Genomic DNA, 18,511 nt, shown 5'->3' with positions numbered 1-18,511 from the left:
GAAAGACGCTGAATTGCTGTCAGGGGCTCCCCTAATTCTTATCCCTTCACTGATATTTCCATTGCATAATAATAGTTATATCACAAAGTTTATAACAGGAGAATCAACTAGAATAAAGAAAATACATGAGTTAGCAGCAATACAGTTATACTTATTACTTTATATAATTTTATGTGTTTTAAGGAAGATGAGAGAAGAAACCACAAGCACATAGAGAGAGAGCTTATTATAGTAAGCTTTCTAATTAGAAAAAAAGAAAATATATGGAGTTAAGATTAGATCATAAAGGCATGCTATCTTCTGTTGTATGCCCAGGCAGTATATTCAAGGACCTGAATGACATTCCTTTAGAACTCATAAGTATTGCATTTACTCAAAAGCTAATGGGAGAGATATGATCAGAAGAAAGCTGAGACTAATTTTAACTTTAACTTAAAACCACCAGTGATTTAAGAAGCTTATTTGGATGTTATCAGAGTGCATTGTCATATCCCCCACTTTTTTTTTTTTTTTGTCTTTTCTAACAAGAACAAACAAACAAAAAACCAAAAGAAAAAACCTTTTGTGATGCCCCAACCAGAATAAGCTATGCTCTGTAATTGTGACTTAAAAATCAATCTCAATAAGTCATTGAGAGAATAAATAACAATAAAAGAGAAATAGAATGGCCTAATAGAAAAAGAGGAGTTCTGAAGACACTACCCAAAAAAGAAGTTTGATGGGTGGTCTCTATGAGATTAATGGACAAAAAGAAATCAAAACTTAATCCATTCTTCCTTTAGAAATAAGCAAAAATGCCTTCACAAGAAAACTTTGTTTTCAATGTTAGTTTTTCTTTTAGTAAGGGGAAATAAGAATCTTAAGAACTAATGGAAAAACCATCCCTAGAGCGATCTCACACAATTTTATGAAGTGGGAAAAGCAATGATCAAAGGGTCTTCCCATGTGTACATGCCGCATTTGGCATTTAAAAGAGTTTGATCATCTAACTCTGACATTTTTCTTTAATGGTATCTATCCAATTAACTGTGATAGCTTCTTCGAGGTTAGGAAAAATACTGTATCAAACTTAAGCATTTAAAAGTTTATTTCTTACTTTATTAAGTAAATATGTGGTACATTTCAACCACACACAGTCTAGGAGCTGGGAACAGAATGGGAACAGTATGGACAGGAGTAAACTTTCCTAAACTCCTTTCTTATGTAAGTAAAGGTCCACTTTAGCTAAGGTTGGTGCATGGCTGTGGGGGTGAAACGCATGGAAATCACAAAGCCAGTATTCATCTTAGAACCACAGAAAACCATAAAACAGAGCATAGAAAGAAGAAATATCTAAGGCCCTAGGAGGCAGGAAGTGCAGACACGAGCAAGGAAGCAAAAGAATAGTGACAGTTAACGATTACATCAGGCTGATTGAGAGCCTTGAACAGTTCTACCTTTCATATAACAGCTCAGTTAAATCTAAAAAGAAGGGTATGAAGCATGCTTTTATTACCCCCACTTCACAAATGAGAAAACAAGCACTGAGACACATAAACGAAGTGACTTACCCCAAATCACATCCATCAGCCCAGCTCCAGAATTTGTTCTCTTAACCACATGCCCTTGCTACCCTGCTAAGTCACTTCAGTTGTGTCCGACTCTGTGCAACGTCAGAGATGGCAGCCCACCAGGCTCCTCCATCCCTGGGATTCTCCAGGCAAGAACACTGGAGTGGGTTGCCATTTCCTTCTCCAATGCATGAAAGTGAAAAATGAAAGTGAAGTCACTCAGTCGTGTCCGACTCTTAGCGACCCCATGGACTGCAGCCTTCCAGGCTCCTCCGTCCATAGGGTTTTCCAGGCAAGAGTACTGGAGTGCCATTGCCTTCTCCGTGCAGTCACTGACAAAACTAAAACAGAGCAAATAGTTCATTTGCCAGTCCTAAGAGTTGGACAGTGTTAAACTTGGAGAGATTACTAGGACATTAGAACATAAACCAGTTTTTTTGTTTGTTGGTTTTTTAAATTTATGAATGCTGGTATCAACTCGCCTGCATAGGAATAAATAAATCATTTATTTCTGGAAAGACATTTTTGCCAACAAGGGTCCAACTAGTCAAAGCTATGGTTTTTCCAGTAGTCAAGTATGGATGTGAGAGTTGGACTATAAAGAAAACTAAGTGCCAAAGAATTGATGCTTTTGAACTGTGGTGTTGGAGAAGACTCTTGAGAATCCCTTGGACTGCAAGGCGATCCAACCAGTCCATCCTAAAGGAGATCAGTCCTGAATATTCATTGGAAGGACTGATGCTGAAGCTGAAACTCCAATACTTTGGCCACCTGATGCAAAGAGCTGACTCAATGGAAAAGACCCTCATGCTGGGAAAGACTGAGGGCAGGAGGAGAAGGGGATGACAGAGGATGAGATGGTTGGATGGCATCAAGCCTCAATGCACACGAGTTTGAGCAAGCTCCAGGAGTTGGTGAAGGACAGGGAAGCCTGGTGAGTTGCAGTCCATGGGGTTGCAAAGAGTCAGACACGACTGAGCAATTGAACTGAACTGAACTGATAAGCACCAGAGGTTAAAAAGAGTCACATTCACATTAGACTAATTCCAGAAACTAAGAACACAAGTTATCCTGTAGTAGAGATCAAATATTTTCATATTATTACAGCATATGTCAACATGGAATAATGATTATACAATAAATTAATACATAAATGGATGAATTATAAATGTGTTCAGTTTTTATTTTCAAACGTCTATTTTCTTAAGTTTTACTGATATTCTTCGAAGAAGAATCAGGAATTTTTTAATGAAGCACAAAACCAAAATAATTATACAATTCCTAAAAGAATTCAGAATGCCTTAAGAATGCACATCAGGATATACCATACTGTTTGCTTCCCCCTACCTTACATGGGACTGGGGAATGGGGCATTCGTTGCAATGGAAACTCATTGGTAGGATTCATCAGATGAACTCAATGCTTCTAACTGAAAATGTTCCCCTGTGCATACTCAATTATTTTTATAACCTTTGCTCTATCTTCAGTGCTCAAGCCCTGGGACCAAAACAAAATAAACAAAAAACCCAAACAGATAATTAGAGAAAAATTTGACTTTATTTATTCAGGTCTTATTTACCATATGTGGGTCTAGTTCCCTGACCAGGGATTGAACCCAGGCCCCCTGCACTGGGAGCCTGGAGTCTTAGCTACTGGACTACCAGGGAAGTCCTAAAATTTTTGGTTTTAGGCATAGTCAACGGTGTGTATTTATTCAACTGTTTCAATTAACTAAGAGCACAAGTTTCCCAAAAATCTCAGTCTGTTTTGCTAGATAAAATACAGGATGCTCAACTAAATCTGAATTCCAGATAAATAATAAATAAATTTTAGTATAAGTATGTCCCAAGCATTGTATGTGTTTGATCTTTTCCCTCTTATCTGGCAAGTCTGTCACCAAGGTCTAAGAAGCAGGGGTTGCCCTGGGAGAATGCTGTAGCACCAGACAAGTGTATCTGCCTATAAATTGGTTCTGCTACCCTGAGTAAGTTTCCTTGCCCCACTCAACCTCAGTTTCCTTATTGGAAAAGAGAGAGGAGTTAAACTCATTGAATTCTGAGGACCCTTTTCTTCTGTACGTTTGATAGATTTGACTAGTCTCCAACAGTCTGGACTACATGCAAAGGAAAGAAGAATGATGTCATTGTTTGTAAAATGTCCTGTGAGGCAGAGAAATAAATTATGAACCGTTCACTTATTATCATTCTCTCCAAGAAGAGGAGAAAAAGAACAACAACAGCAGCAAATTAGACAAATGATGAGGGCAGGACACGGCTGTCTTCTGGAGATTTTCAACTAGATAAAAGAGTGTGACCTGGGGTGTGCTCCTCTCAGAAAGATTCCTGCTGTTCTCCTTGGAGGTTATCATTTGTCCCACCCACAGGGTTCCAAAATTAAGAACCAGCCTCTTTTATGAGGAAAAATAATTCTAATGTATTATAAGAAGCTAAGATACACAAAGCTGTGAGAAAAATGCTTTTAAAATTATATTTGCATTCATTTAGAGGATAGAATGCTGAATGTAACTATTTTAGCTCAAGTTTTCTGGGCTCAGTTTTTGCTATAAAAGAATTACTTTTTGTGGAGTAGCAGACAGTAGCAGGATACAAAGGTACAGCTGTGCCATTGCCATTTGTCTAACTTGCCAAGACTAATTCATACCCCTCACACCACTTTCCCTGAGAGCTCTATATGAAGGATTATCCCAGTGCCTTCATTGCTCCATTGTTCTTAATTGCTCAGCATTTCCTGTTCTGGCTTGAGGTAAATCAGAAATGTAAAGACTTACATGGAATATATGTGTGAACAGAATACCAGCTATTCTTCTTTTCCTGGGAATTAAAAATACAGTTCTTCAGTTTCTGTATTGTAAGCACCATTTCTTTCCAGAGAAGGATAAAAATACAAAGCTACTTCCCACCGTGGCAAGAGAGTCTGGGAAATTTTTTCATAACAAGAACATGAACACAAGAATATAGGGCTAATTTGGGAAAACCACCACATAAGAGAAATCCCTGGAATTTTTTGGCTAGGGAATATGTCACAAGCAAACACAGATGTTCCCTGGGTTAAGTGGACTTTTCCTCCAGGAATTGCATTTTTTTTTTTTTTTTCCATTAAAGAAAGTCCAGGAGAACCATGAATGTTATTCTCTACCATGAAAAGCTCCACAACTGCTATGCCTAATCACAATAGAATTTAAAAGTTAGAGAGAGGAGGCTGACAGGGTTTACTAGCCCCTGGGGACTAAACTGTTTTGCCATGATCTGTACTGTGCTAAGTCGCTTCAGTCCTGTGCAACTGTTTGTGACCCCATGGACTGTAGCCTGCCAGGCTCCTCCATACATGGGATTTCCCAGGCAAGAATACTAGAATGGGTTGCCACTTCCTTCTCCCGGGGATCTTCCCAACTCAGGCATCGAACCTGGATCTCCTGAATTGCAGGCAGATTCTTTACCATCTGAGCCACCAGCCACAACCCCTTAGTCGTGACAACCAAAAATGTCTTCAGACACTTCTAAATGTCTCCATGGAGAAGGCAACAGAAAATTGATCACGTTTAATCCATGAAAGGAGGGGCTTAGGCTCACAGGGTGGGACTTAGACTATGATAAAATAAAGCCCAGAAATATTAGAGGATTCCAATTAGAGGATTCCAATTCCACCTAATCTTGTAGGCTGCCCTGAAAATCTCCTGTAAACCTTCAACTCTGTTTATTATTTCCTGGGTCACATACACAGGACAGTAAGCAGGATGGAATCAGAAAATATAATTCTCAGTCAAGATTTTCCAACCTTGATGCTACTGACATTTGGGGTAGTAACATTCTTTGTAGTAACTGTCCTGCATACTGCTGCTGCTGCTAAGTCGCTTCAGTCGTGTCCGACTCTGTGCGACCCTATAGACGGCAGCCCACTAGGTTCCTGTGTCCCTGAGATTCTCCAGGCAAGAACACTGGAGTGGGTTGCCATTTCCTTCTCCAATGCATGAAAGTGAAAAGTGAAAGTGAAGTCGCTCAGTCGTGCCCGACTCTTAGCGACCCCATGGACTGCAGCCTACCAGGTTCCTCCGTCCATGGGATTTTCCAGGCAAGAGTACTGGAGTGGGGTGCCACTGCCTTCTCTGGTCCTGCATACTACAGAAAGCTAAAATAACACATCTGGAATCTACACAGCAGTGACAGTAGCATATCACCCTTAGTTGTGACAACCAAAAATGTCTTCAGACACTTCTAAATGTCTCCACAGAGAAGGCAACAGAAAATTGATCACGTTTAATCCATGAAAGGAGGGGCTTAGGCTCACAGGGTGGGACTTAGACTATGATAAAATAAAGCCCAGAAATATTAATATATGAAAGGTATCTATATTTCTTCTCTCTGTGGTGTACCATTCTCATCTTGATAAAGACAACCTCACATAAATTGTACAGCTTACTGGGGCACCATAATCATTTAAGGTAAATGAAACATGTTGCTTTTCTGTCTTCAGACAAACAATTTTTTTGAATGTTGCCTTCTTGACTATTCAGTCTCAATAAGATCTATACCTCTCAAAACCCCACAGTTTTCAACTTACAACAGATTTACTTCATTGGCCTATATAGTTCTTTAAGATCTAGACCCTGGCCACCCTATAACCCTCCTCTCCTCTTTCTATCACACGTATATTCTCAAAATCATCTGTGTTACTACACTGGTCCATTTCTCAGCCTGGATTGCATGTCTCCCCCATGAAACTGTGAGCTCACTGAACATAGACCCTGTATGTTTCTCCTTTTCTTTTCAGCACTAAGCATAGCTCCAGCATGGTAATGTCCACTAATTCGTTTAGATTTTTTTTTTTAATGTGGACCATTTTTAAAGTCTTTATTGAATTTGTTACAATATTGCTTCTATTTCATGTTTTGGAATTTTTGGCCACGAGGCATGTGGGATCGTAGCTCCCCAACCAGGAATCAAACCCACATCCCCTGCATTGAAAGGCAGTATTAACCACTGGACTGCCAGGGAAGTTTCCACTATTTCTTTTAAAGGATGAAATAAAATAATAGTATTTCTTTAAAAACTCTTAAATGGCATCTCTATTTTCTTACAATTCATCTCTACTTTCTTACAAATCATGTCTACTCCTTCAGTCACCTCTTCCTCATAGTCAAAATTATTGGATTGGCCAACCAAATAGATATAGAACTGATTCAAAGAGTAAGTTTTTGACTTTTTCCCCTGAAAACATAGAAATCCAGTTACATATCCAAAGACTTAAATGGGGTTCTTGTGCATTTATTATCCTGCTTGTTATTCAGTTCAGTTCAGTTCAGTCACTCAGTCGTGTCTGACTCTTTGCAACTCCATGAATCACAGCACGCCAGGCCTCCCTGTCCATCACCAACTCCCAGAGTTCACTTAAACTCACGCCCATCGAGTCAGTGATGCCATCCAGCCATCTCATCCTCTGTCGTCCCCTTCTCCTCTTGCCCCCAATCCCTCCCAGCTTCAGAGTCTTTTCCAATGAGTCAACTCCTCGCATGAGGTGGCCAAAGTACTGGAGTTTCAGCTTTAGCATCATTCCTTCCAAAGAAATCTCAGGGCTGATCTCCTTCAGAATGGACTGGTTGGATCTCCTTGCAGTCCAAGGGACTCTCAAGAGTCTTCTCCAACACCACAGTTCAAAAGCATCAATTCTTCAGTGCTCAGCTTTCTTCACAGTCCAACTCTAACATCCATACATGACCACTGGAAAAACCATAGCCTTGACTAGATGGACCTTTGTGGGCAAAGTAATGTCTCTGCTTTTGAATATGCTATCTAGGTTGGTCATAACTTTTCTTCCAAGGAGTAAGTGTCTGTCCTTTAATTTCGTGGCTGCAGTCACCATCTGCAGTGATTTTGGAGCCCCCCAAAATAAAGTCTGCCACTGTTTCCCCATCTATTTCCCATGAAGTGATGGGACCGGATGCCATGATCTTCATTTTCTGAATGTTGAGCTTTAAGCAAACTTTTTCACTCTTATCTTTCACTTTCATCAAGAGGCTTTTGAGTTCCTCTTCACTTTCTGCCATAAGGGTGGTGTCATCTGCATATCTGAGGTGATTGATATTTCTCCCAGCAATCTTGATTCCAGCTTGTGCTTCTTCCAGCCCAGCGTTTCTCATGATGTATTCTGCATAAAAGTTAAATAATCATGGTGACAATATACAGCCTTGACGTACTCCTTTTCCTATTTGGAACCAGTCTGTTGTTCTATGTCCAGTCCTAACTGTTGCCCCCTGACCTGCATATAGGTTTCTCAAGAGGCAGGTCAGGTGGTCTGGTATTCCCATCTCTTTCAGAATTTTCCACAGTTTATTGTGCTTGTTATTAGTTTTTCAATAGAAGGGTCTGTTGAGTAATGATTAAGAGATAAAAAGTGAAAGGAGATGCTATGCCTAGGGTCTCAACTTCTTTAAAACTTTCCCAGAATTAAGTAGTTTGCATATGTTGATGGGGAAAAGAAAGTTGAGTAGGTCAATCAAGTAAAAGTAGCGAGAAAATCATATTTCCTTTGGATATAGCAGGAAAATGATTATGGAAAATTAAAACATTTCTCTAATTCATCAAGACATAATTCTCTTCTTTCTTTCTGTTTTTTTTTTTTTGGGGGGGTGGGGGGAAAAGGGGCAGTTCCCTCTCAGCTACAGTCCTCTATTTAAAAACCTGAGAAGCAAGTAGTGTCCTTAGGTGTCAGCATGGCCAGTCCTCTTCTTTACCCCAAAAAAGAGGATGGGACATACAAAGATTCTGGTTTTAGGAGTGAATTAAAATTTATTTCCTTTTCTTCATGCCACATTAACAAGATTTATGGTAAATGAGAGAATGTACCAGGTAGTTTTTCTGTCAATTCCCTGAAGCTCTTATGAGCCAGGAAAATAATCCGAATAAAGTTCAGTGGCAATGAAAGCATGAATTGTGAAGCACAGGAATGCCAAACTAAGTCATGTTTCATCAGTCACCAAAATTAATTCTGAATTTCATGGACTCATGCAGACTGTCCAAACAAGTGCACTGGGAGTCATTTAAGACTAATAAGAAGGACTGAGAGAAAACACCAAAGCTGCATTTACTTGCTAACTGTGTACTTTCCACTGGTCATCAAGGAGAACTAGAAACAAGGTCTCTAGCTAAAATGACATTTGGCCTAAGAACTACTATAAAATATAGTAGGGGGTGAGGGAGTGGGTATCCTTTAATGAAGGGGTTTGCAAGCTTTTTCCCTGACGGGCCATAAAATAAATAGTTCAGGCTTTGTGGACATATCATGTCTGAGGCAACTACTGAGTTCTGCTTCAGTAACAGGAAAGTAGCTGCACACTAACACTAACAAATGGGCTATGTTCTAATAAAATTTATTTGCAAAAACAGGTGATGGGCTGGATCTGATGGGAGGGCCACAGTTTGCTATCCACTGCTGTTTTAATGTCAGGCAACCAAGAACTGAGTGAGAGCCTGGATAAGAAGCAAGGTGGAGTTTGATATTCCTTCCTAATTTCTCAGTCGATGCATGTTTGCATTTAATACTGCACAGTCATTAATTTAAAATGGAACCTCCAGTGACTCTGAACGGGCAATTAGTTAAAACAAGGTAAACGTGTAAAGCGTCTGTCAGTTAGCTATCTGATCTGTCTCAATCCACACATGTGAAGTCAGTGAAGGAGCAGAAATGTAATTTTCCAGAACACACAACCAGACTGCTCTGCATGCCTCTAATGAGGAAAAGCTAATTATTTTATTATCTCAACATAAACCTCCCCAAATTAAATATTTCCAGGGTTATAAACTGTTTGCCTCCAAGCTTCATTAAAAGCTTAAAACCAGCCATTTCACTTTTGAAGGCAACATTCTTGGTCTCCTCAGAGCTCAAATAAAGCCTTGACATTTTTTCAGACCTTTATCCTTTTCACATTAAAAAAAAAAATAAGACTCTGTTTATGTTTTTCTCCTCACTGAGAAGAAGGTGCAATACCATTCTTTCCTGTTGCTAGAAGAGTCTGCTGCTGCTGCTGCTGCTGCTAAGTCGCTTCAGTCGTGTCCGACTCTGTGCGACCCCATAGAGGGCAGCCCACCAGGCTCCACCATCCCTAGGATTCTCCAGGCAAGAACACTGGAGTGGGTTGCCATTTCCTTCTCCAATGCATGTAAGTGAAAAGTGAAAGCAAAGTTACTCAGTCGTGTCAAACTCTTCGAGACCCCATGGACCACAGCCGACCAGCCTCCTCCATCCATGGGATTCTCCAGGCAAGAGTACTGGAGTGGGGTGCTATTGCCTTCTCCTTAGAAGGGTCTGCTCCTGCTAAGTCACTTCAGTCGTGTCTGATTCTGTGCGACCCCATAGATGGCAGCCCACCAGGCTTCCCCGTCTCTGGGATTCTCCAGGCAAGAACACTGGAGTGGGTTGCCATTTCCTTCTCCAATGCATGAAAGTGAAAAGTGAAAGTGAAGTCACTTAGTCATGTCCGACTCTATCAACCCCATGGACTGTAGCCTACCAGGCTCCTCCATCCATGGGATTTTCTAGGCAAAAGTACTGGAGTGGGGTGCCATTGCCTTCTCCGTAGAAGGGTCTAGAGGTTGTGAAATAAGTTAGAATACTTTTCATGGTTTTCCCTTTAAATCCAGCTCTAATCTCATTAGTGTTGACTGATTTTTATGTGTGCCTTAATAGGCACCTTGGCCTTCCCCAATGGCTCAGTGGGTAAAGAATCCACCTGCAATGCAGGAGACAGGAGAAGTGGATTTCATCCCTAGGTTGGGAAGATCCCCTAGAGGAGGAAATGGCAACCCACTTCAATATTCTTGCCTGAAAAATCCCATGGACAGAGGAGCCTGATGGGCTACAGTTCAAAGGGTTGCAAAGAGTCGGACATGACTGAACAACTGTGTATGCATCATACATTAGCATTTTATCTCTTATATATATCTATACCTATATCTATATCTATCTATCTATATCTATATCTATATATATATCACTAGCTTTTTTATCCTCCAAGCTAAGTATTCCAACTGTTTGTATTCTCCTTTCCAAATTTTGGCATTGCAACCTCATTTGGCTGAAACTTTTCCCTCAATTTATTTAATTTCATGGATTTAAATTTCAGAATATATAGGCAGAGAGATGAGCCAAATAACCAAGTTTTGCTCCTAAATTTTCTGATCTGTTATTGAACCTGTAAAGCCCAGGGTTTTCATATTTCTTTTTCTGTTTATTCAGAGTCAACAAAAAGCCACACTTCTTTTAAACCGTCAAGTAAAATTAAGTCCCAAGTGGCAGTCTCAAAACCATTGGTGTTCAATCCTTTCCTCTCTTTCCACAGGGGTAGGTATCAAGCCAGTTTTTAATTTTAATTACCTGTATCTGATAATATGTGATCATATTCAAATGTTTTTATTTCCTCAAGCTTTAAAGTACCTCTCACTCATTCTCTCTTAGGCCAATTTTTTTAAATGTCCTTTAAATATTCTTCATAATATCCAGAGCAAGCCATGTCCAATTACTACACATGCTCCCTATTCTCACTTAAGTTTGACACCTTCAATTACTGAAAATAAACATATTCTCTGGGAACTTTGGTGGCAGAGGACAGAACAGTGATTGCTACCTGCAACAGAATGCTGGCCATAACAACTGCATTATCAGTCAAAGACAGACTGTGTTCTCACCCACTTGATTACTTCCTCTGGGAAGAAACCTTGGCAACTGGAAATGCAGTACTAATTCCTCTACTATGTTTTAGAGAGAAGCTTGATAGGATCCAGGTTAGACATTGACAACTGGCTCTCTGTTTATATTTCATGGGGCACGAAGAAGTGGACTTTAGGCTGGATACTAACAACTGTTAGGATTTCCTGAGATGACAGATAGCTGGGCTCCAGTTAAGGCATTTACAGTCTGCCTCCTGTTTGCCTTCCAAAATGGAACAACAGAAACAGGGTAAATAGTCAGTGTTTGTCCTTGTAAACACCTTAAGATAATAGTCATGGCAATAGTAAGGTAATAGTCATGGCAAGGACAAAGAGGGGTGAAACTCTGAGTAAAGGATTAAGGGAGCTCCACTACCCCCGTTTTGGGGACAAGGGAGACACTGCACATGTGCAGAAAGGCTCCTTGTGGGTCAAAATTCAGGGAATAATACCAGGCCATAATGAATCTTGCTCTTCCAGAAGCCTTCACTTTGAGATCCATTTGGCTAAGGGGTTATGTGCACATCCAGTGGAGAATCCCAGGGTAGGTCAAATGTGGGAAAAGAAACCAGATAACTGGTTTGACAAAAGACAAAGACCAGGAAAAACTGACCTATATAAAGGACTTAACCACCTCTTCATGGCACTCCTCCTCACTGAGGAGATGCCCACACACTTTCTCTCCAGGTGTGCATCTCTACCTTCCCTCTGTCTTAACTAAACAAACCATTTCTCTGTGTGCTCTCCTATTTGTTGTGCTATCTCTAGTAATAAACTTTGTATCTGCATTTATAGTTTATGTTTCCATGATAAATACATTTTTTACTGGGGAAAAAGATTCAGGGATAAACAGCTTCTAGCGTCTAACCCTTGCTGGTTTGATGGCTGGGATTCCTGGTTTTCATCCAGGCTGCTGCTGCTAAGTCGCTTCAGTCATGTCCAACTCTGTGCAACCCCATAGACAGCAGCCCACCAGGCTCCCCCATCCCTGGGATTCTCCAGGCAAGAACACTGGAGTGGGTTGCCATTTCCTTCTCCAGTGCATGAAAGTGAAAAGTGAAAGTGAAGTCCCTCAGCCGTGTCTGACTCTTAGCGACCCCATGGACTGCAGCCTACCAGGCTACACAGGTTCAATTCCTGGGCATGGAATTAAGATCTAGCTTCACACAACTGCTTACTGTCAGATATTACTGAGATCAGAAATGTCATAGAGCCTTGGAATCGCCCATGTAAGCCTATATTAAAGCCTTGTTCAGATCCTCAGTTTTATTGTGTGTCCCCATAGGAGGAAAGGAGGAAGAAAGAAATTTATATATTTAGATGAAGACAGTGGCACAAATGACCAACTGAATGCTTTCATTTTTGGTTCTGTTTTTTTCCCCCAGGGTTGAGGGATAGGGATGGGTGTGGATTGGGGTGACTATGAGAAATAACTGGAGGGTTCCTTTGTGGTGATGCAAATGCTCTGTACCTTGACTGGGGTGGGGGTACACAAATCTACACTTGTAGACCCAGAAATCTAGGCGCACATTGTACCCATGTCAATGTCCTGGTGTTAATATTTTACTATTGTTACATGAGACATAGGCATTGGGGAAAACTGGATGACAGGTACAAGGGACTTCTCTGTACTCTTTTTGCAGATATCTGTGGGTCTATAATTATTTCACAGTAATAAATAGGGGGAAAATATCCTTCCAAGGGCATACCCAAGGCCTAAGAAACTCCTCCCTCAGGTTTTTCAAACTAGAAGAGCAATATCATTCAGTATGTTTTCTCTGTTGCTTTAAGTTTAAAATGCATGAGCAACCACCTGGATTTTTTTTTTTTTAATTATTTCAGAATGGAGGGCTGTGAGAGCCCCCTTATCACAATAATCTGATGAGTGTGAGTATCAGATTGAATGAAGAATACAAATGAATATCATGGTCTCTTAAAATTTTCTCAAGATACTGTACTTTCTCAAGATATACTGCACTTTTATTTCTAAGTCTTTGAACTAAGTTTTCCAAGCAAATGCCATAACTGAGTTTTTGTTCGGTTGTTCCTGTGGTTATTTGTTTACTTCTTTTCTTTTTTATTGTCAGAAAAATCTGAGAACCCATGAAGGGGTGGGCACCAAGGAAATGTGTGGGAACATCTGTAATTTGTGTATAAGTTTATAGACTGTCCTGTCTTTTCTGCATGACAAAAACTAGATTTCAGAGAATCCAATCTTGGTTCGTTTCAAAAATCACAACAATCAAGCATTTGTGCTTTCTAGGTAAGCAGGCTACGGAGACAAACTTTAACCATTTGTGTAGTGTAGAGTGTTAAAAACTAACGAGAATTAAAAGTTTTAGTAAAGCTTAAAAAGAAGAAAAACTAAGAAGAAGTTGCTTTCCAGATTTCTCAAATTCTAAGGTCTTATCAGAATTCATAAGACAATGTGGGTTTCCAGTCCACAAACACACATTCTTCCCTGAAGGCCCAGGGGGGCCTCAGCTTTTGAAGCTGCTGCCTACTTCTCTTGACAGGCACTTTAACTAGAAAAAAAAAATGCAGAAGAGGGAGAAAACTATTCTTTAACTGCTCAGGAAAGTAAAGAGACATTTGCTTTATCATTATAAATCCATTTTACCAGCTAGAGGTAGTAAAATTTAGCATTTAGTTAGCTAAAACTTAGCATAACCTTAAGAAGATGGATAGAGTGATATGAAGGCACTCTGGGAAGAAGTGGGAAATTGTCAGATTTATGGAAGCACAGAATGATGGTTACCACAGCTGGAGAGAGGGGAAATTTAAAGGTGATGGTCAATGAGTACAATGTTTCAGTTATGCTAGATAAGTAACTTATGGAGATCTGCTATATAACAGATATAACTGTACATAGCTAACAATACTGTATACTCAACACTTAAATCTGCTAAGGGTGTAGATTTCATGTTAAGTAATCTTAACATATACACACATGCACTCCCATGCAACTAATAATAAAGGGTATGGTAGGAAATTTTGGAAGGAAATGGATATGCTTTTGGCCTTAATGGTGGTGATGGTTTCACAGAAGCATGGACTGCAGCACTCCAGACTTCCCTGTCCTTCACAATCTCCTGGCGTTTGCTCAAACTCATGTCCACTGAATCAGTGATACCATCCAACCATCTCATCCTCTGTCATCCCCTTATCCTGCCCTCACTCTTTCCCAGCATCAGGGTCTTTTCCAATGAGTTGACTCTTCTCATCAGGTGACCAAAGGATTGGAGCTTCAGTATCAGTCCTTCCAATGAATATTCAGGACTAATTTCCTTTAGGATTGACTGGTTTGCTCTCCTTGCTGTCCCAGGGACTCCCAAGAGTCTTCTCTAGCACTACAAAAAGCGAAAAGCGTCTATTCTGCAGTACTCACCTTTCTTTATGGTCCACCTCTCACATACATACATGACATCTGGAAAAACCATAGCTTTGACTATATGGACCTTTGTCAGCAAAGTGGTATCTCTGCTTTTTAATATGCTGTCTAGGTTTGTCATAGCTTTTAAGGAGTATGCATCTTTTAATTTTCTGGCTGAAGTTGGATCCATAGTGGTTTTGGAGCCCCCAAAAATAAAATCAGTCACTGTTTCCACTTTTCCCCCATCTATTTGCCTGAAGTGATGGGACTGGATGCCATGATTCTAGTTTTTTGAATGCTGAGTTCTAAACCTCAGCTTTTTCACTCTCCTCTTTCACCCTCATCAAGAAGCTCTTTAGTTCCCCTTCACTTTCTGCTATTACAGCGGTCATCATCTGAATATCTGAGGTTGTTAATATTTCTCCCCACAATCTTGATTCCAGCTTGTGAGTCATCCAGCCCAACATTTTGCATGGTGCACTTGGCATAAAGTTAAATAAGCAGGGTGACAATATACAGCCTTGATGTACTCCTTTCCCAATTTTCAACCAGTCCATTATTCCATGTCCAGTTCTAACTTGGCCAACATACAGGTTTTTCAGGAGACAGGTAAGGTGGTCTGATATTCCTATCCATTGAAGAATTTTCCACAGTTCGTTGTGATCCACACAAAGGTGTTAGCATAGTCAATGAAGTAGAAGTAGATAACTTACTGGAATTCTCTTGCTTTTTCTAAGATCCAATGGATGTTTTCAATTTGATCTCTAGTTCCTCTTCTTTTTTAAATCTAGCTTGTACATCTGGAAGTTCTCAGTTCACATACTGTTGAAGTCTAGCTTGAAGGATTTTGAGCATTACCTTGTTAGCATGTCAAATGAGCACAATAAATGTGTGTGTGTTTGTGTGTGTGTGTGTACATGTATATGGGCTTCCCAGGGGGCTCAGTGGTAAAGAATCTGCCTGCCAATGCAAGAGAAACAGAGATGGTGGTTCAATCCCTAGGTCAGGAAGATCCCCTGGATTAGCAAATGGCAACCAACTCCAGAATTCTTTGGAAAATTCCATGGATAGAGAAGCCTCATGGGCTACAATCCAGGGGGTTGCAAAAGAATCAGACACAACTGACTATGCACAAACATAAATATATACATTATGAATTTTGTGAAACGTGCTTATATCTGTCTATTTAGTCAAGTAAGTCTTGTGTGGAGGTTAGAATGTCTCTTTGCTATTTTTTAGCTCATACAGTGGAGGCTATAGCATGATACTCATACAAGTTAGACGTAGTCATTTCAAATCCAAGCTCAACCACTCATTAGCTAAATGTCCTTGAGCAAGTTATTTAAGCTCCTTAAGTCTCAGCTTCCTTAACTATAAATAAGACCTAATGATATCTGTACCATAAAGATTTATGAAGATTAACTATTTAAGCTTTAGCATACTGACTTGTGTAAAAAACACTCGAGAAAATTTAGACGTTAGTTTTGTCTCTTTACTGGATGGTTGACGACACTTTAAACCATAACCATAACAGAGTACACAATCAATAAATACTTGCTGACCGACTGAATGAATTTGCTACTCTTTCTTAACAAATAATATACACATACATACATACATGTGTTTCCCAGATGGCTCGGTGGAAGGCAGGAAACACAGGAGACAAGGATTCTATCCTTGGGTTGGGAAGGTCCCCTGGAGAAGGAAATGGCAACCCACTCCAGTATTCTTGCCTGAAAAATCCCATGTACAGGGGAGCCTGGCAGACTACAGTCCATGGCGTCACAAAGAGTGGATATATGTGTGTGTGTGTGTGTGTGTGTGTGCATGCTAAGTCACTTCAGTCATGTGTGACTATTTGTGACCTCATGGACTAGTATTCTGCTAGGCTCCTCTGTACATGGGATTTTCCAGGCAAGAATACTGGAGTGGGCTGTATGTATACATATGAATACATATATACATGTATAAACATATGTATACACACATATACATATATTCCTATAAAAGCAAAGACTGACCTGTCACATATGCACACCAGCCAAGGGTAAAATGCATGGAAGGGTTAACATCCACCCAATTTGATCTCCTTTGTAAAAGGAGCCCTGGGTGAGAAAATGAGAATCAAACACATATGAAGAAAGGCCAACAGCCTCTCTGCTGAATGAATACAGCAGGCTTCTCTAGTGAATTGTTTTCTTTCAAAAAAGCCAGATTCCATTAACTTGAGGCCAGCTTCTCTCACTGAACCTTTTGTATGTTTCCCCTCCCAGACATTTATTTTCCAGCATCCCAGGGATGAGTAGAACACACGTAGAAGAGATAAGAGTTGTAACTGCCCCACTGAGCCAACAGGCCTCCAGTGTGAGATGAGACAGCTTAACATTATTACTTTACTCACTGAAAGGGAACCCCTGGGCCTGGATACAAGAAGAGAAGAGCAAGAGAAAACTTGAGTGTATGGATATGAAACATGCCCAGGCCCAGAGTCAGTAATCCTCATTGTTTATACAGAGATATTACCTGTCTTCATTTTTAATAGTTCAATAGTCACATGCCACTGCAAAGAATACTATTAAAATGGCAAAATCTTCTAGTAAGGCAAAGTTAACATTGACTGAGAAACTTTCAGCCAGTGTTTCTGCATACCCTTTTACATACATGCCACATTTAACTCTCACAACAGTCCTCTGAAGTGTTATGCCTGAAGTTCTCAGATGAGGAGACTGAGGTTTAGAAACATGAAATAAACAGCCCAGTCATCCAGCTGACAAACTATGCTGTGATTATGCCAAGGTAGTCCGGCTCCAGAATGCACACATCTTAATCTTATAACTTGTGGCCATACAGGAATTTTTAAAAAATAAATCTGTTCAAAACTTTTCAAGTTACACATTTTATTTGTTTAGTTTATTTGGTTGCAAGACATGCAGGATCTTAGTTCCTGACCAGGGATCAAACCGGCACCTCTTGCATTGGAAATGCAGAGACTTAACCACTGAACCACCAGGGAAGTCCTATCATACAGGAATTTTGTGGTGTCAGTTACTTCTTGAAATGAGCAAGAAGATTCAATCATCTTTCTTGTTGTATTCATGGTAATATTTGTGGTAAATGGATGCTCATACTTAATCAAGCTACATTCATCAACAAATGCTTTCTTGACTGCTCCATAGGCACCTGTTTAAACCTATGTAACTTTTTAAATGAATTAGTCATTAAATGGATAAATGAAAAGGTTAGCAGAGAAATTCCATTCATTTAAAGTAGAAGTTTACAGTTCATAAATCTGTTTTCACATGAATAAATTAATTTTGTTTTCAAAACAAATTCCTAGGATAAGTTGGCTTTCTCATACCATTCTCCAGTTGAGGCTTAAGGTTACACACAGCTTGTTACCAGCACAGCCAGCACCCAAATCTTCTGCTCTTCTCACTCCAAGCCCCTAAATCACAGGCCTCCCTAAATCACAGATCAGATGAGATCAGATCAGTCGCTCAGTCGTGTCTGACTCTTTGCGACCCCATGAATCGCAGCACCCCAGGCCTCCCTGTCCATCACCAACTCCCAGAGTTCACTCAGACTCACGTCCATCGAGTCAGTGATGCCATCCAGCCATCTCATTCTCTGTCGTCCCCTTCTCCTCCTGCCCCCAATCCCTCCCAGCATCAGAGTCTTTTCCAGTGAGTCAACTCTTCACATGAGGTGGCCAAAGTACTGGAGTTTCAGCTTTAGCATCATTCCTTCCAAAGAAATCCAAATGCTGAGAGCCTTCAGAATGGACTGGTTGGATCTTCTTGCAGTCCAAGGGACTCTCAAGAGTCTACTCCAACACCACAGTTCCAAAGCATCAATTCTTCGGTGCTCAG

The sequence above is a fragment of the Bos indicus x Bos taurus genome, chromosome 22 (assembly GCF_003369695.1).
Source record: "Bos indicus x Bos taurus breed Angus x Brahman F1 hybrid chromosome 22, Bos_hybrid_MaternalHap_v2.0, whole genome shotgun sequence".
NCBI classification, from domain to species: domain Eukaryota; kingdom Metazoa; phylum Chordata; class Mammalia; order Artiodactyla; family Bovidae; genus Bos; species Bos indicus x Bos taurus.
This window is presented reverse-complemented; position numbering follows the sequence as displayed.